This window comes from Pogona vitticeps, chromosome 2 (assembly GCF_051106095.1).
Source record: "Pogona vitticeps strain Pit_001003342236 chromosome 2, PviZW2.1, whole genome shotgun sequence".
Taxonomy (NCBI): domain Eukaryota; kingdom Metazoa; phylum Chordata; class Lepidosauria; order Squamata; family Agamidae; genus Pogona; species Pogona vitticeps.
In genome coordinates, this window is record NC_135784.1 from 259,106,277 (window position 1) to 259,126,670 (window position 20,394).

Sequence of the window (20,394 nt, forward strand, 5' to 3'; positions counted from 1 at the left end):
CCAGAAAAGTTACCAAGGGACTGAAAGATGGATTTTCAGGCATCAGAGACTGGACAGTTACTTCTTTAAATAATTCATTACAACAAACCTCTTTAAAAACCTCCTAAAAACTAATGTTTTTTTAAAAAAATAGTAATTCTGTGTCCCTTGCTGTTTTTCCCCCTTGTATCCATTGTTGCTTGATAAGGAAATGAGATAAGCTTGTAAAATTCCACACAAAATGTCTCTAATATTTTCTGAAAAAACTTTAAAATTACATAGGAAAAAGTTCCCCATTATACCTACTGCTCAAAAAAAAAATCTGCAAATAGAACCCAGTAGCAGTCTTGAAAAAGAAAAGAAAAGAAAATGGCTGGGGTGAGATTGGGAAAAGCTGGTTCTTAGGGATAATTTATCTAATCAAAGCCCAGACAAGAGAATCAGTCAGCCATTGCATGTTCATATACAAACTAGACAAAATCCGAGTGCTTAGACAGTAAATTGCACTTTCTTTGTTTTAGAGCATTGCACAATTCAAAATAATGGATGCACATTGCACTAGAGCAGCCCCATTGAATCAAAGTTCAGTACTTTCAACCCTAAAACACCAGAGCAAACTTCAGTGATTTATAGGAGTGCCCTAAGCAACCCAAACATGCCTTGGGGCTTCTTGAATTACTCCATATCTGCTCTGTATCTGGCTGCAGAGTCAGTGGTTGGGAGTTCGATTCCCCACTGTGCATCCCTGAAGAACCATCCTGGGTAATCTTAGACAAGCTGCAGTGTCCCAGGCCACCCCCAGAAGAAGGGAAGGTTAAACCACTTCTGAGTACTTTCTGCCTAGAAAACCCTGAAAAGGATCTGTGCAAGTCAGAAGAATTGATTTGATGACACACAATTATTATTAATATACATATATCCTGCTTCACCTCATCTAGAGACATTTTTCTAAAGTTAAAGGACAGCCCTCGTTACTCTACAAATTTGTTCCATCCTGTATTGTCCATTATTTGCCTCTTCAGCACGATGGTTTGCCATCCAAGTGGTGTTTAATCTTAGCTATTCATTCTACAATGCTTTGTTCATGCACAATCTAGAGGCGCAGGATGGCAAGTGCCTTCGCTTTTTTTGGAAAGAGAAGCGAGCCCAGCCATATGTGAAGAGACTGTGAACTGTGCCTTAAGCTTCGAGCACAACATTTTTACCGGCAACTCCCAGAGCTAAAGGACTTCTGAGTTTGTGAGCCTTCCTCCTCACTTCCCCACCCACACAACAGATGGCATGTTACACCCTGATCTGTGAGCTCACAGTGTCTCCACAATGTCTCAACTGTCAGTTCTTCTTGTAACGCTACTGGCAGAATACATTCTCTGTGATGGCTGCTCCTTCTGTGTGGTTTTTTTTAAAAAAACTTCCTCTTTAAAAACGGTTTTATATACTGTATTTGTCTGTGTTTCCAAACAAAATAGCACTGCATGCTACAAGGTCTTGCACCAATTTTGCACCAGCAGTCCCTTTTCTAAAGGACAATCGATCAGTTTTCTCATTTGCCTCATCAAGGGCATAAATATAACTAAAACAGCATCCTTCTGGGAGTTTTTACTATTCCATTGCTTTTTCATTTCTTGTTTTTTTTTTCTTTTTTTCATTATTATTTTTACACCTCCTCAGCTTGTTTCTCAAATGGATACTTGCCCCAGGAAAGCTGTACTCATATGCACTCAAATTGGAGGTTTTGGATTAAGAATAGCCAGGGTCAAGCTAGCAGATGCCTGTTAAAATAACAGCACTTCCTTCCTCTTTCCTCCCTCTCCTGGACCCTTGAAATCCACACACAAAACAGATCAAAATGAATTCCTAGACCTCCAGGATTTTTAGGCATTCTGGGAATGCACATGGGCCTCCAGGGGAAGGGGGGGGAGAAAATCTGTTATTCCTATGAGAATACACCAGCATGAACTACACCAGTGGTTCTTAACCTGGGCGATAATGCCCCCCAGGGGGCGATTTCATTTTTCAGGGGGGCGGTAGAACGAAAAGGGGCGGTGTGGGGGCACTGGAGCAGAAGGGGGGCGGTACGGGGGCGCTGGAGCAAGCCAAACCTGTGAAGATGGCTGCAGCCTTTTTACAATGTGCATGTATATATATTTTCCTCCTATCTTAATTTAGTTTCAGAGTTTTCGTCTTGAAATTTTTAGTTCCTGCATTTTACGCCCTTTTTATATTTCTTTTTGAGTCTTAAAATTCGCTTGCAACTAAATAATTAAATGTTACTTTTTGGGGTCATTTCATTTTCTTGGAATTGAATTTTGTTTTCAGGGGTCATTGGATTTAAATGTCTTAAATAAATAAACAAATAAATAAATAAATAAGATATAATAAGAAATAAGAGGGGGGCGATGATAACTTCCTCAATGGCTCAAGGGGGCGTTTCTTTCAAAAAGGTTAAGAACCACTGAACTACACTTTAAGAGAAATTCATGTTTCCCACTATTACGGTATTTTCCTTCCAGGCATACAATTTTTTCTAACCCCTATCAGACTTGCAAATGAAGCCCATGCTTATCTGTTAACGATCAGGCATACACCTACAAAAAAAGGAAAGAAAGGGGGAGGAAAGAAAGCTAATTTGCAAAATCCAGCCAGATACATGTTGCAAATAGACATCGTTTAGAACTTCATGGAACTCTGCTGCTAATGATATGCTAACTGTTTTCACTGTTCTCTTCCCATTCTTCCAACTGCAGCGCTCTGCTGCTTCCCAGTCTTCTTGAGGTTTTCAAGAAGATGAAGTAGTTATGTACTAAAAGGCTATTGTTGAAATGTCAGTATGCTGAGTAGGGCTTCAAATCTGCTCTTTAAAATAAGAAAAGCACTACATTTATTGTTGTGGTTTATGGAAAATCACAGAAAGAACCATTGTGGTTTAATCATACACTGAAGTATCTGAGTATGGATTGTGATTGATCTATCGTAATGCACAAAGCATCTAGATACTTGAATCCGTATACATTTTGCTATTGTTCGGCTAATCCACTGTATAACAAGTGAGGCCTGTACAGGAATCAGGGCAGGATGTCCTCTTTTTGGCAAGAATAATATTTAAAGGGGGGGGGGACACAGACACAGGAAAAGAACTGCATTTTTACTAACAGGCTGCCTCAGACATCACATTCAAGTATTCATGTGACACCCTTCATGCATGTTTACTAAACATACAATAAGAAGTAGGGTCGTGTCCACTGGCCAGAGCCTTGGACAGCTTGTGCTTTCAGTGTTTATGAGAAAAGGCTTGCATAAAATCCATAGCATTACTGTGAAAGATAAAAAGAATGAAATATTTCTACAAGGAGTGTTATTTCCACATAATACGGGAACAAAGGATTTAGAGCTCATGTTTTGACATTGCCTTCCTTTTGCTCACCAGCTCCATTGTATTGCAACTTATTGGCAGTCACTTGTGGAAACTTTATCCCATTCCTTCTCCAAAGACTGAAATGCGACTGGAAAACTGGTCAAATGAAAAATAATTCAGGGGATTTGATTTGTCAGCAGAAAAACCAATATATCCTGATCCCTGTTGCAGAGTTTCTCATAAAATGTCTGCTAAAATTCCTTTATGGTACTCAGTAGAAGTACAGGGGTCCAGAGAGGAGAATAGCTACAAGTTTGCCTGAGTGCACCCCTTTTTCATTAATTGGAACTTAAAGTCTCAATAACTCACTCTGAGACATCTGTAGGAGAAAAAAAAACATTTCTTTACTTGCAATTGCTTGAAACTGCAGATTTGGTTTCAAAACCAACCAACTGCCATCACAAGATGAAAATGAGGGAAAGAACTCTTAACAGAGAAGTAGAGTTCTTTTTTAATTCAAGAGCTGGAAGGAATGATTGGTTAGTGCTTGACAGACAGACAATCACCCAAATCCAGCAAATGTCATACAAATCACAGATAGCATGCAAACAAAACTCCAACAACCCCTCCAACCACTTTTGCTTTCTAGCCACTGACCTATACATTTCTGGCTCAAAGCACTATTCAAAGACAATATATTTCAAGCTTTCCGCTGCTGGACACCCCCATGGGCATCTGCATTCCTTCAAACCAACCTGATGCTACTGCAGAAGGGGAGCTATTCATTCTTGCCAGGGTAATTACTCTCCAGCACTTTGGGGTATGTAAGTTTTGAAAAGGTCTGTATTACCTGGTTTCCACATATTTCTTCCTTTCAGCAAATCAAAGTGCTCCAGATCACTAATCGTATGGATTACTCTATGCATGCATTGAACTCCCAACCTGAGCTATCCAGCACTGCCCACATGGAGCACTCCTGGGAAACTTTACTGGCCATGCTAGCCGTAGGATTCTGGGAGCTGCCATCCAGAAAAAAATAGCTTTTCCAGGCTCAGAAATACATATTTCAATGGAGAAGTAGCACAAAATCTTAATTTTCCAAACAACCACAAGTAATCTATTAATTTATTAATCGGAGCTGGCTTGATTATTGTTGATGAGTCTCTCACTATGCTTTGTCTAAGGTATAGTGTTGAGTGACTGTCAGGGATTTAACAAAAAAGAAGAGTGTTCTTTGCTTTGTTTAAATCTCTCCCTGAAGCCTTATGGAAAGTTTCACCCTTCTAATAGTAGGAGGGCCAGAGAAATGATTTGCTGGCGCTTGACAGACTGAAGCAGGTAACAATTATTTTTCAGTACCAGTTAGATAGCAGTACAATATCCTTAGGGTGCAGTTGCTTTTTTGGAACCTGATGCAGGATTAATGGTTTTGCTACCTCCTTTAGGCAACTCCTAGCTATTTGTATATTTATAAATAAAAAGACATTGCAAGGATGTTATAAGCCTCCAACTCTTTCTCATCGAAAATGCCTAAACCTTGGAGTGACAATCCTGAACTTCAAATCACTTCATGAAGTGGAGAACACATAACAATACAGTAGATGGATTGTTACATTTAACCATAAATATGTGCTAGAGCTATACACTACTTTAAAGGATTTGTTGCATAGCTGCATCATTTTTTACTCTAAAGTAATCATTCTCGATTTTACTCCCATAGTAGCTTCAATGGCAAATCTTTCATTCATTGCCTCTTCCTCAAATGCGTACTTTTTGACTGGGATGATAAAATGTTAGATTGATTGTCTCTGTACATGGCAGTATATAGATACAAAAATGGGTATCCTTGTCAGATTACTTCTTATGGAAAGAAAAGGATGTCAAACTTAGTGCTGTGTCAGATTTTCATGTACTTTAATTTTCAATGAGGAAGCTGCCATTTCTGTGTAATCGGACCCTGAAAATCAAGCCAGCTTTCACGAAACTAAATATTGCTTTTAATTACATCCAACATTATAAGGCAGTTTCGATGTTTAGTGACCTTGTTTGGCACCACAATAACCATGGTGGTTTATTTTACCTTGTTTGTTTCCTTGTTTTTTTCATAGTTCTTAAAAATGTTGCATTGTGTTTTCAAGACAGCAAAAGATTGCTTGGGATCCTCTTGGTTTGTGAAGCAAAAGGCATAACATTCAGCCATTCAGAGCTGTCAGTTAATGAGTCCCCGCTGAGATTGATGGACAGGCCACACTGGCTTGGTGTGTGCTCAGGAATTTTGGTGAGGGGGCCCTCATTAATTGCTGGAGCAGCTAAATGGTATGCCTTTTGCTCAACAAAGCAAGAGGATTTCAGTAATTGCTGCCTTATCTTTAATTTTATTTTTCATACAAATTTTGAAATCCTTTCCTGTGAACATCATGAGTCTTACTTCTTAATTAAATATTTAGGGGCATTTTTTGTCATCAACACCCATCAAAATTTTTCCAGAAGAACAGGTTACTTACCTGTAAACATGGTTCTTCAAGTGGATTCTCCATGAATACACACTGGTGGGTTAAACAGCGCCTGCGCTGGTTCCCCTCGGAATTTCCCAGAGCTATGAGGAAAAAGATACAAAGTTTAGGTTGCCCTGCACTGCGCAAGTGCAGCCCGCCAAAAATCCCCAATTCCATGTGCCCACACATAGAGAGAGTTGGAACTCAATCAGCAGTGACGGACACGTGGGGAGGTTGGGCGGGTCGTGTGTATTCATAGAGAATCCACTTGAAGAACCATGTTTACAGGTAAGTAACCTGTTCTTCTTCAACATGGTTCTCTATGAATCCACACTGGTGGGTGACTACCAAGCTACTTACAGGATGGTGGGCCGTCACTGCAGCAGTGATGTAAGGACAGCCCTCCCGAATCTGGTCTCATTCTTGGCCCTGAGGTCCAGTCTGTAGTGCTTGATGAAGGTAGACACACTGGACCAGGTAGCTGCTCTACATATGTCAGGGATGTCTACCCCTCGCAGCAGGTCTGTGGATGTGGCAACAGCTCTGGTAGAATGAGCACGCAGGTTTTCAGGGAGAGGTTTATGCTGTAACTCATAGGCCAAAGAGATGGTGGAAACCAGCCATCTGGACAAAGTTGAAGTTGAAGCAGCAGTCCCTTTGCGTTGGCCATAGTAGCATAAGAACAGCCTTTGGAAAATCTGGAGCTGGAGTCCCGAAGGCAGTTTGTGTCATTCTGCCAACTCCTGCGACGTCGCTGAAACCAGTTGTATTGGCTTTTGCCTTTCCATTGGACTATTTCAGCAACGTGGAGAGGGGGGATCTGCTGCTTGGGTAACAGCCTATCCTCCATATAACTTTACTCAGGCTTCATGCTCTGGAGAGAACACTCCTCGATTCAGAGCATGTTACCATAGTCTCTCGAGACTGAAGGATGCCTATGATGATGGTCCTTGAGACATAAAAGGATAATGCACGACGAACATCCAGACAGTGGAGCGTGCGTTCAACATCTGAAGAGGGTTCAGAAAAGAGAGTAGGTAACAACAGGGGCTGATTGACATGAAAATCCGACACAACCTTGGGGAGGAAAGAAACATCTGGGTGTAACACCACCTTCAATTGAAGAATTGAAGGTAAGGAGAATCGGCCCGGAGAGCAGTCAATTCACTAGCCCTACGGGCAGAAGTGATTGCCACAAGGAATAAAGTCTTTAGGGAAAGAAACTTTAAATCACAAGTAGCCATAGGCTCAAAAGGTGGACGAACCAATGAGTGTAGCACAGTCTGTAATGACCATTGGGGCAATGGTCGTCTCACAGGAGGTCTCATGTTGGATAGACCCCTGAAAAAGGCTTTTACAGTCGGATGGGAAAACCATTTGGAGGACTGTGATCCCATAGGCTGAAAAGTAACTATTGCAGACGTATACACTTTTAAAGTAGACTTAGTTAGACCTAGGTCAAAAAGGTGTCTGAGATACAGTAGTAAGGTGGATAAAGAGACGGGAGATGCTTGTAAACCCCGTTCTGTAGTGAACTTGAGGAAACCCTGCCACTTGTGTTGGTAGAGTCGCAAAGTAGAAGGCTTCCTTGCCTTGTCAAGGACTTCCCTTATTGATGGGATATCCTCCACGCTGTCAATTGGAGGGAGTCCACATCTGGGTGGAAGATCGACAAGTCCTGGGTGATTAGGTGTGGGACGAGGGGAAGCTTCACCTTGTCGATCGCTGTTTGCAGAAGTAGAGAGAACCAAGGTTGTCTGGGCCACCAAGGTGCAATCAAGATTGCCTCTGCTCTCAGTTGGAGAGCTCTGACCACCGACTTCTGCACCATGGGAATGGGAGGAAACAGGTACACAAGGCCCCCGTGCCAAGGGATCATGAAAGCATCCCCCAATGACCCGGGGCCGCTTCCTGCCCTGGATGTATAGCGGAGACATTTCTTGTTGGAGTCCGTGGCGAACACGTCGACCGTCGGTGTCCCCCACTTGTGGCAGAGTTCCTGAAAAATCTCTGAGTCCAGCTCCCACTCGTGGTTCTGAGTGGAGCGGCGACTGAGCTCGTCTGCAATGAGGTTGTCTGTGGTGGCTATGTGAATGGTTACCGGGTAAATGTGCTCCTGGTAGCACCACTCCCAGAGATGTATCGAGAGAAGTAGAAGGGACTTTGACTTTGTTCCTCCTTGCTTGTTCACATAGAACATTGCTGTGGTGTTGTCTGTGACAAGCTGAACCGCCTTGCCTCTCACCAGAGGTAGGAAGGACTTCAAGGCCTTTATGATGGCTAACAGTTCCAGATGATTTATGTGTAACTGTTTCTCCTGAGGGGACCACAGAGCGTTGATCTGATGACCCTCGCAATGAGGGCTGGAAGAACCCTGGACCAAAGTTGTTTTTGGTAGGCACCCATGGCCACCAGATAGTTAACTGCACGTAGAATGAAGGTGGTCATGGAGTACATGCGGCGTGCCAAGATCTCAAGCTTCCTTCCCTCTTTGTTGGTTGGGGTAGGGTGACCCTTTGTCGGAGTCTTAGTAGAACTAGATTCTACTATCAAAGAGTTGGGTGCTGGGTGCATGACGAGGAAGGAGGTATTCTCGCCATGGATTCTGTAGAGATTTTCCGTCCTTTTTGAAATCGAGGTAGCATTAGCAGGATGCTCCCAGAATTCTTTTATAAGGTCCATCAGTTCTGGTATGAAGGACAGGCTGACTGGATGTGTCCTTTCAGCTTCAATGTCCCCAAAGATGAGATTTTCCTCTCTTCTTGGTGACTGTTCAATTGCCAGCTTCAAAGCCAGGGCCATACGACCAACCATTTGAGTATAGGAAGAAAAATCTTCCGAAGGAGAGGATGGTTTTAAGTTAGCTGCCTCTGGGGGCAAAGGTTCCCCAGGGACTGGGACTTCTAAGGACACTTCAGACTCCTCGTCCTCTTCCGCATCCGAAGATTCATCCCTAGGATGCTCCTCCTCCGATTGGTATGGTGAGGATGGAGGACGAGGTACCTTCGGCCCCGAAGGCGCCTTTTTCGGGCCCGGAGGACACCCCTCTTCAGGCTGTCGAGGCGGCAAGACAGGAGGTACAGTAGGGGCATCCTTCGGCGCCGTGGGTTTGCCGGAGCCCATGTCCAATGGTCTTTTCGGGGACGGGCTTCAACGCGGAGAATGTGACCGAGAGGATGACGAATAGGAGTACTTAGATCTCTTTCTCCTATGTCTCCTTTCCCTTGAGGTCGAAGAGGACTCGGTGGAAGAATCCCTTCTTCGCCGTCTCCGGTGGGACCTCTTCCGACCCCGACTGTAATCTGAGTTGGACGGTGAGGAGTCCCTTCGGCGTCGGTGGCCTCGTCGGTGCTTCCTTCGGTGATGGTGCTTCTTTGCCGATGGTTCATCTTCGGCGGAGTTAGAAGCTGGGCGCCGAGGGACTGGTTCTTCAAGCGGCTTGGTAGGTCGACCCCGTGGAGGGGGAGGAGACCTAGAACGACCCGACTCCGAGAGGAGCGAAGGAGATTGGGTTGTTCGCCCGGTAAGTATCGGGCTGAGCGGAACGCTCTCGGTGCCAGCAACGAGCTTGTCGAGCTGGTTAACCATAGGCGACCTTCCCAAGTCCACCAGTGGAGGCTGACGAGGTGGAATGGGGGCGCCTAAATCAGAGACCGAATCCTGGTCCCGAGAAGAGTCCTCGAGGAAGGGAGAAGGCACCGACATCGAAACAGGCGGGACAACCAAAGTAATCTCCTTGGTCTTCGATTTAACCTTCAGCGCAGTCGTGGATGGTGCCTTCTTAGTCGGTCCCGAGGCCGAAGAAGCAGGAACATCAGCAGATGGCTTCTTCCCATCAGGGAGTTTTTTGGATTTCCCTTTTAAAGTCTTCTTAGGAACTTCCTTGGACGTCGAAGGAGGGGAAGAAGAAACTAAAGTCACCTCCGAACGGACGGTGGAGACTGACTGGACAGATTCCATGTCCGACGGTTGGGAAGCAGACAGAGTCCGATTCCAAAGGAAATACTTGAGGCGTTGCTGACGAGATTTTAGGGTGGCCTTGATGAATTCTTTGCAATGCCTGCAATTGGTGGGCGAATGGGCCTCGCCTAGACAGAAAAGGCAGAGGGAATGATGATCCTGGAAGGGAAGCTTCCTGGAGCAGGCAGAACAGCGGCAAAAAGGTCCTTTCTTCACTGACATAAGCCAGGCGGTGAAAAACAGCAGAGAGAGTCGGTAATTGAACAAGTCCTGCAGGCGTGTGGCGCCTCAGCAGGAGGTAACAGGCCACAATTAGGATCAAGCGGGAAGTGAAAGTACTTGCAATCAGAACGCCAGAGGCAAAGAAAGGTCAGCCGGTCCGAGTTCAGGGCAACGGAGTTACGGGTAGACGAAAAACAAGCCAGGTCAAGCCGAAAATTTTCAAAAATAGCGAAAAAGAGAGAATAATCTCAAGAGCTCTATCTGAGAGGTTCCAACTCTGCGGGTGGATAAATGGAACTGGGGATTTTTGGCGGGCTGCACTTGCACAGTGCAGGGCAACCTAAACTTTGTATCTTTTTCCTCATAGCTCTGGAAAATTCCGAGGGGAACCAGCGCAGGCGCTGTTTAACCCACCAGTGTGGATTCATAGAGAACCACGTTGAAGAATCCTTCTTTATGTTGAGCCCCCCCCAATCTCCTCAACATTTATCTCTGCTCCCCCAATGAAAATTTTTTTCCTATATTCTTGTTGTGGCTAACAGGTTTTGTGGCCAGTTTGATACAGTGACTTGGATCCCTACTGTGAGTTACAACCACATCCACCCACCTTTGTCTATGTGGGCACAGAGCTGGTTTGGGACTCTCTCCATGCTCCATGAGAAAGAACATAAGAGAAGAAAGAGCAACAGCACCAATGATAGCAGCGGTGACATCTGTTCCTCCCAGCTATCTTTCCAAGTCACTCCCATCTATCTTTTAATCATAGAGACTAATTTCAGTACAGGTTGAACCAAGTGAGGAGAAAGCATAATTTCACTTTCTTTTCTTTCACTCTGTGCATCTCCAGCAGACTGGATAACTAGTAATCTACATCTGCAAGCGGGATCTGAAGGCCTTAGGAATGGACCTCAACAGATGGGAAACCTTGACCTCTGAGCATTCAGCCTGGAGGCAGGCGATGCATCATGGCCTCTCCCATTTTGAAGAAGCACTTGTCCAGCAGGCCGAGGCAAAGAGGCAGTCCTGAAACCAGCAAAATCAGGGAGCTGGACAGGGGACAGATTGTATTTGTCTTCAGTGTGGAAGAGATTGCCACTCTTGAATTGGCCTTCTCAGCCACACTAGACGCTGTTCCAAGACCTCCATATAGAGCACGATACCATAGTCTCTTGAAACTGAAGGATGCCTACAAATAATCTACTATCAGAAGTACCTGTGCACAGGGTAGAAAGTGGGAGAAGTGAACTAGTACTGCCTGTGATCCCTTTTCTGCTCACCAGTGGACACCAGGAGATGTCTAATTATGCTGACGTCTAGCACAGAGCCTGCCCTAGACATGCCCAACAATCCTTGTAGTTACTTATGGCACCAGGAGAGGATTGTAGTAGACCAGCTAGAGCAACATTTAAATGCTCGTATGCAAGCACAGCTTAGAGTGCCCTTGATGCCATTATTTCTGCAGTCTTTTATATTCTTATTTGCTTATCTGTGAATGGTGAATTTTCCTAAACTGAGATGAGATGACAGGGCAGCATTCCTTCATCATTTTAGTATGACAGAGAGTGAATCAATGCCTGCTGGAAATTAGCTGATTCATAATTGCTAGCTTGAGAAGTAATTACCATCTCAAAATAACTACAGTACTGTGAAATAGCTGCTGATCACTATGAACCTATGATCAGCATTCTTGTAATATACTGTAACCCTTTCTGTTTCCTTTCTGCCCTGTGTCTGAACCATGGGGTTCTCAGTACAGTAGCTGCTACTGTTGATAGTGGTATTAAATATAGTAGTCACAACAACTGTTACTGCAGTACTTCGGCAGTGCTGTATAATAAAGCACTCTGTTTTCAGAATTTAGCAGTTAAATTGAGCACTGGTACTAAATAACCTTGCGAAATAATCAAAGCCCTCCTCACCTTGCTCTTTTTAGCTCTGCAGGGTGCTCAGGCCAAAGCAATGGCTATGTATGTTGTTTGTGCAAACTACGTGATCAAGGTTCTGATTCAGTTTTCTTGTAAACTTGGCAAGACTTATGGTGATTTCTCTTTATGTGTTCTCTCACCCTCAAGATTGGTCTTTAGGTGCAATTGTTTCATGTCCCACAATGACATGAAACAATGACAGGGCACAATATTTATATTCGGTCTGAGAATATGCACATCTATAAGATCATTTTCTTCCAATTACACAAAACAAACAACAACTTTAACCTTGGTGTTATGCAGCCTTTAAAAAAATAGAAACATTAGATGGGTCACTTTCATCTATGTGATAAATCAGGCTGCTGTTTTATGCTTGGTCGATTTGTGTTGTTTTAGAAGTTGCTTCTTTGCTCAGCATGCAAATAGGACAAAAAAGTACAGTCTGAAAAAAATGTACTACATTTTCCTATCATTATTTTCTTTTTCTTAGAGATAATTGTGTACTCATCACATATCCAAATTTAATCAGCCCAATTTGATCATATTGTCTTCTAGTGAAAAGTCAGGGTTGATTTGTTCTAGAAGCTTTTTATTTGCCTTTCTGGCAGTCAATGGGATCTATAAAGGTCTCTTCCAATGCCGTGTTTCAAATGAATTGATTTATTCCTGCCAATTTTCTTCACTGTCCAGCTTTCACACTCATGGATAGTTATTGGGAATATCTTCCAATGACCCATTCTCACTCCTAGGGATCTTTTCTGTTTCTTTCATAGTTGCCCTTCCAAGTCTGTCTTAAAAATTCTTCAATGTAAAAATTATCTACGGTAATTATTTTCTTGTCATAATTTCTTTCTTCCTAATGTACAACTGTACTCCTGCTTTTGTATTTTTTTCTAAACCTTGAACAGTAGTCATTTGAATCATTGCTTTTTTCTGCCAGTAATATGGTGTCTGCACATCTTAAATTACTAATGTTTCTTCCAGCAATTTTCACTTCTCATTCACTTCAATCTAATCCAGTTTTTCACATAATATGATCTACACATAGAATGAACAGATAGGAAAGTAAAATATTCCCTCGTCTGACACCTTTGCCAATTCAAAACCATTTTGTTTCTCTGTTCCAATGGTATCATCTTCTTCAGAGTACAAGTTACACATCAGAACAGTTAAATGCTGTGGCACATCCATTTCTCTAAAAACTATACATAGGTTTTCATGACACTATCAAAGGCTTTATTGTAACCTACAGAGCAAAAACTCATTTTCTTATGGCATTTTGGGTACATTCCAGTTGCCAATGTATATTTGCTACATAAACTCTTATGCTTCTTCCCTTTTGAATCCAGCTTGAACATCTAGCATTTCTCACTCCCTATATAGTAAAATTCTTTGTTTTAAAATCTAGTGTATCACTGTTTATATAGGAAATTGATGAGATGGTCCTACAACCACTGCACTGTTTAACACCTTTTTTGGGGGGAATTAGATATTATGATATATTGAATGCTTCCATTCTATGGGCCATTTTTTAAATTCATATTTGTTAGCATATGATTGTTAGGATTTTTAGGGTCTTGTTAAAAGTTCCTTTAGTTCAAAATAGCTCTGTTGGCATCCCATCTATTCTTAGTGATTTACTTCTTCTAATTAGTTTGACAGCAGCTGTCACTTTTCTTGCTAAAACTGTAGGTACCTCATCAATGAATTCTTGTTTGAAGAAATCTGTCATCCTTGCATCTCTTCTTTCTAGTTTTAAAGTTTATTGTTTCCATGTTCTCTTTATTTTATTCTGATCAGATAACGTATATTCTGTTGTTGATCTTTCAGTAGCTTTGTCCATATTTAAGTTTTGCTTCTTGGATTTTATGGGAATGATTTGTTGTTTTCGTTTACCTTTGCAAGATTATCACAATAGTACTTTTTGTCCATACATGCCTCTCACTGATAGGTTGCGTTTAGGAGTTTGGCCCTATCACTTCTGCATCTTGTCTATTTTGAACAATTTTAAGAATTTCATCAGTCTTTCATCAAGGTTTTTTTTTTTTTCCTTTTGGCTTCAAGTTTCATTTAATCGAGATTCAATTCACACTTCCACTGGTTTTTGATCAAGTGAGTTTAGTAACGCAGAATTGTTCTTTGCATGGTTTTTAACGCCATAAGACATGATATTTAAATTATATTTTAGTACTATAATAGCTTACTGTTTTTCTTCAGCTTTAGGTTTTTATATTATATTAACAGTTCATGGTCTGTAGTATAGAAATCTTATTTTCACAATTAGAATTCAGCTTTTCCATCTTTATTTTGTGCTTTGTATGCAGTTGCAAATCAGGTCAGAACTCAGATTAATGAGTACAGAATGCTTTGATCATGGCGTTGTCGTTGTTTAGTCGTTTAGTCATGTCCAACTCTTCGTGACCCCATGGACCAGAGCACGCCAGGCCCTCCTATCTTCTACTGCCTCCCGGAGTTGTGTCAAATTCATGTTGGTTGCTTCGCAGACACTGTCCAGCCGTCTCATCCTCGGTCGTCCCCTTCTCCTCTTGCTGTCACACTTTCAGAAATATTTAATACCCAACACTGTACTATAACACTATTCTATGAATTCTGGTGTGACAGAGCAGCATGAATAATTTCATGGTCAACAAATTAAGGAAATTGTCCAAACAAATGTTCCCTTTTAAATTCTTAAGTTTGCAAAACATTTTCATTATGAATAGATTAATTTATTTTACCTGCAAAGACTAAGCAAGAATGCCAGATAATCTAATGTTTAATCAATACAACATTATATGGTCTATTACAGCAATGTTATCCATTCTAATATACAACTATAGTAACCTCCAATTTAGCATAGAATTTTGCCTTTCCTTAATGATAATGATAATCCCTTATTTTTATGCTAGTGATAATTTTGTAAGGTGTTGTCTACTGAAAATCAAACAGCAAAGATTTTAATTTCCTACTCACATCCTAATAAGATTACTATTGGTTTATTCCAAAGACTAATGTTGGGCGCACTATCTATCTATCTATCTATCTATCTATCTATCTATCTATCTATCTATCTATCTATCTATCTATCTATCTATCTATCTATCTATCTATCTATCTATCTATCTGTCTGTCTGTCTGTCTGTCTGTCTGTCTGTCTGTCTGTCTGTCTATCTATCTATCTATCTATCTGGTTTATACACCACCTTTCTAATGAGCACACTACTTTGGGCAGGTTACAAATTAAACACTCAGAAACCTGCATAACCCCAATAGTGATACATCAATATAGAGATTCAATGATTTAGATCTAAAATCTATTTTAAAAGCATAAGAAAAGAAAATTAAAATCTTCATTAATTTCCTAAATATCAGGAGGGAACAAGCCTGACATACCACTGCAATTTAAGTGATTTTCCAGGGAAATAAAAAATTAATTGATACTATGGCTGAAATCCTATTGCACAGCTCCATATGTGCAAGTGTAATGATGTCATAAACAGCAGCAAATCACCACTGATTAAAGGCTTCCTTTGGCAATGAAGCAGCGCACGCAACTCACAATCAATATGATGCAATCACATGCATGTCAAAATGACAAAAGCAAGCCTTTAATCAGTGGCAAAATCCTCTTTAATCAGTGGCAAGCAGTGATTTCCTTCTAATGATGACGTCATCCGCATTGTGCGCACAGAGCAGTGCAACAGGCTTTCAACCAATGATTTTTTTAATGCAACAACTGTTAAATGGTTGGATTGGCCCTTATAAAATTTCTCTAGTGAAGAAAGCCATTTAAATTTCCCATAATGCCCCAGGGCACAGCTATGTCAGAAGCATTCTGTGAAATCAATGTGACAGATTCCCTTGCTCATTACCAGAGCCCAATGGCTACTGCAGTTGTTGCTGCTGCTTCCACCCATTAAGTGTGGCATGATGATTTAGAAAGGAAGGGCAGTCACTGAATAATCTGTATATGGTGGTATTTCACTTGGCTTTGCATTTGCTTTTACAAATTGATGTTTAGTCCTCCATGCAGAGGGTCTACCATTCAGAGTGGTCTGGTAGTCCAGATAGGCGGGGTATAAATCAAATAAATAAATAGATAAATAAAATTTGAAAAGGGTACTCTTGCAACTGCTGCTGATGTAGAGGCAGATAGTAATAAGGAGTTTTTTTCCTGCAGAACAACCTTCCTCAGCTCCTTCAAGAAACTCAGAGGAAAGGGTTAAACTTGCTGCCCAAGATCTTCCTGCTATAATCTTATACCAAATGACCATGGCTCATTTGTTGCCATGAAAGAGGCCCAGACACATCCAGTGACGTTTTCAACAGTACCCTGTCATTGTGATCCCAACAAAAGTAATCCTGAGTGGGGCCTATTTTGGAATGATTAGAAATGTGTAGATTTGTGGTTTTTGGACAACAACTCCATGAAACTTCCCAGGCACCAATGCTGATTGTGGATTTCTGGGAGTGTTAGTCCAGTCTGCATATGTTTAGTCCATATAGGACTGGGCAACTTCCTTTGAAGGAGCACATTCAACCCTTTGACGGTTACACTAGGGCAGAAAAATCAGCCTTTGCCACTGAGCTTCCTTTTGCCATTACAATTGCTCTAGACATTTCGTGACCCCTATGGTGACATGATGTGGTGCAGGAGAGTGACAGAGCATTCTCCCACATCACTGAGCCCTTCATAGCGTCATGGAAAGGAGTGACTGAAAAGAGCAGTGGGGGCACAAAAATGGACAGGGGGTGCACAGAGCTCTCAGGGTATGTTTCCCCATCTCAGATGTAGATAGTACTCAGATGGACCAATGGTTTCATCCATTGTAATGTAGTTTCCTATGAATCATATCTGTGGAAGTTAATCTTCATTGGACTTCTGTTGCAACAAGCATTGGAATGTGCCAAAATCCTGCTCTTCACCCTCCCTTACTGTACAGGCTGACATACATTTTAGTTGCAGGACACAGGCATAAAGAAAAGATTGCATTCACAAAGGCTGCAGTTTCTTTCTTATATTTTTATAAGCAACTGCCAGTAGAATATAGTAAGCATAATCTAGCTAGTCTCATTGGGGCGGGGAGGAAAAATTAACCGCAGACTTCACTCTATCATTGAAACCAATAGTACGTATATATTTCTTTTTGGCTGGATGATAGCATGTTTGGTCAAGTAGCTGCTGCACACGGAAGTTGCACTATTGTGGTGCATCATAAACTAACTGAAGTCTCAGAATCTCTGAGGCAACCAAGGTTTGTACTTCTATACTGACTTCTCGTCAATTATGTCATTGTATCAGTGCAAAACCCATTCTTCTAGCCATTGTACTTTATCAGAGAGTTGTAGAGTGGTATCCAGTAAAGTTTTGTGAATGCAGATATGCAATTAGTAATATCACCAGGTGCAGTATTACAAGGTGTGAGACATGATATTACATATTAAAGGCATGACCAGGACAAAACAAGATACAGCTCATCCAGAATCTGAAATACTACTTTCTAAAAGGAACTTCTCAGTGTGGCTAGGTTATCATTATCATGTCTCTGTTAGCAAGAGGAGTTCCCTTGCAGTTTGCATTATCAATGCATGGCATTTTCATTACTGGCATGCCAGAAAGATACAGAGAAATATTTTCTAGGTTTCTTTAGCAGCCAAATGTGATACTGCAGGTTGAAAACAGATAATAAAAATACAAAAGGTTAAATAAAACAATATTTCCTGAGTCTCCTAGGATTCCTAAGAGAATGGCTCCCATTGCTTGTCCCAGCTCCTGCCAACCTAGCAGTTCGAAAGCATGTAAATGTGAGTAGATAAATAGGTACCACCTTGGTGGGAAGGTAACGGCGTTCTGTGTCTAGTCGTGCAGGCCACGTGACCACAGAAACTGTCATCGGACAAACGCTGGCTCCATGGCTATGAAACAGGGATGAGCACTGCCCCCTAGAGTCGGACACGACTGGACATTTGTCAAGGGGAACCTTTACCTTTGCCTTTACCTTTGGATGTACCGGTAATTAGGAAGCATTAGTTGTGGAAAAAATAACTATGCTCCTTAGGTTACTTTGGAAATGTAACTTATATCCTCATCCCCCCCCCCCCAAATAGCTAGTGAATGTGAAAACTGGACAAATGTGTAAATTTCCTTACCTTTCATGTCACTGTTAATCCAGCGTATATTCCCTGCTTTTACAGGTTAGGATTTGTTATTCTCTTTACCTTGACTGTTCTCATTAGGTAGTCATTGTGTTCTGTTGTTCCTCTGTAACTGGGCAGCTTTTCCATGATTTTTAAGATTGCCTGATAGTTCTGTAAGCAGCCCATTGCGAGTTTGTGCAGGCATCCAAATTAGTGTCTGACAGTTTCCAGCACAAAGGGAAAGGGGGATGCTGCCCACTTCTGCTATCTGTCCCCCTTTGCTCAGCTTCCAGCAGTTTCATGAATGGACACTGAATTGGGGTAAAGAAACATTGCTGCCTATTGAGTGTTAACCGCTTCCCAAGGCAAGGATCTTGCTAGTGTTGTTTCCTTCAGGAAATGATGTACTGTATATCAGATTATGGGGGCAGATCTGCACTGAGAAGATGGGCCAGCTTTCACAGTAATGATCATATTCTGCATCCCTATAATATCATCATTTGCAATGACTTTTATCTTGCACTTGTGGCTTTGTCTGTCAGACATTCCCAAACCTGTTAACGTTGCAGCCCTGACCTGGAAGTATCAATGGCAGTGGTTTCCAATTGTGGCCACATAGATGTCCTTGGACTATAACTCCCAGAGGCCTTCACCACTAGCTTTGCTGGCAAGGGCTTCTGGGAGCTGCAGTCCAAGAATATCTGGGGAGCCAGGTTGGGAACCACTGGCCTTGCTTATTATTTATCTCCAGGCTCTGAGCTTAACCATGCGGGATTCTTAAGACGCCTCAGCTACAGAAACAATCATGTCAATAAAACGTGTAGCACTAATATCTTGCAGCATCCTTTTATAATGGGTTCCAGTTTGTGTGGACTTGTCTTTTGCACACACCACGTTATTTAGTATTTTGTAATGTCAGCCACAGCACATGCTGTTTTGTGCTTTGTGCTCAGCTATGCAGGTCTACAGCTACACAATGTTGGCTGTCAGGTTCTAAAATATCTTTTTAATACTTCTTTTGAAATTACAGGCTTTCCCTTTTTCATTTATTTTAGCCAGAGGTCAACAATAACAGTTGCAAATAAACAAAATTAGCCAGCCAAGTTAGTTTCTTTGGTAACAGAAGGGTAATTCATTTACATTGTATTGGAACTTAAGGTGTGCATTAACTGTTAGAAATAAGTTGGAACTTAAAACTGGATTTTTGTTGCATCATCACACTGAAGAAAAACGGGAGAGAGAGCATTGTTGGCTGCAAAGTTACTTTTGCTGCAATATCCATTAGCTTTCCACTCTACTTACCTTCCTTCCTCTGCCAAAGTGATGGAGTTTTTGCAACCTTGCATGCTGCCTCTAATAGGTCTGGTTGGGAGGGACCCTTTATAGGGCAGAGTATTAGGAAAATGCTGGTTTAAAACTTCCAGCTACAAAACAGAGTAAAGTCCAGATAAGGAACTACAGAGCAGATTATTATAGTTTACAAGTCTCCTCCCATTATTGTATAGTTAATTTTTAGCCAGATTTACCTCACTGGCATATCATAGTCTCAATATATTCAATGAGAGATTCTGGTGTTGAGAAAGAATGGAAATGCTTATATACAGTGGTGCCTCTCATAACAAGCGCACCATTTAACGACAAATCCGCATAGCGACGCATTTTTTTCGATCACATTGCGATGTTTAGAGCTAAACATCGCATTGCGATGATTGATAAGCGTTTCGCTTACCGATCTTCGCATTGCGATGTTTAGAAAACAGCTCATCGGCGGTTCCAAAATGGCCGCCAGATTAGCAAAATGGCCGCCCGCAACGTTTTTGCGCCCTGCCCTAGCTTACTGGGCAGCGAAAATGGCGGCCGGATGGGGGAATCTTCGCTTACCTGTGAGTTTTTCCCCCATAGAAACGCATTAAACTGAGTTTAATGCATTCCTATGGGGTTCCCCCCCCCCCGCATAGCGACGAATCTGGATAGCGACGTTAATCCTGAAACAGATTAACGTCGCTATGCGGGGCACCACTGTATTTACAAGATCTTCATATCAGAATACTAACAAAAACATATTCAGTTGTTACATCGTTAAATATCTTAACTGGCTAGCATAATCATTTATTGAACTTCACTGACTGGTTACATAAACATCCTGGTTAGAACACTGAAACTGCCTTAACCAAATTCTTAATGTTGCTAAAACACTAACAGACTATAACTGACATAGAACCCTCATTGAGGTAAAACTAAAAGGTGGGGGGAAAGGATCTGAGGTAGAGAGGGAGACAATTGGGTACTGCAAGTGATTGACATTCACCCAAAGTCCATC

General features: G+C 41.8%; 1 long non-coding RNA gene across 2 annotated transcripts in view; it reads right to left on the reverse strand.

Moving 5' to 3' along the window:
- LOC140704916 (uncharacterized) overlaps window positions 1-19,610 on the reverse strand; it is a 77,966-nt gene extending 58,356 nt beyond the window's left edge. For both annotated transcript variants that reach the window (XR_012084409.2, XR_013542153.1), the window contains exons 1-2: window positions 11,225-19,610; window positions 5,839-5,930 (exon numbers count right to left, since the gene is read on the reverse strand). This is a non-coding gene — a long non-coding RNA (uncharacterized LOC140704916). The remainder of the gene's footprint in view (window positions 1-5,838; window positions 5,931-11,224) is intronic.
- Between the last annotated feature and the right edge of the window lie 784 nt (window positions 19,611-20,394).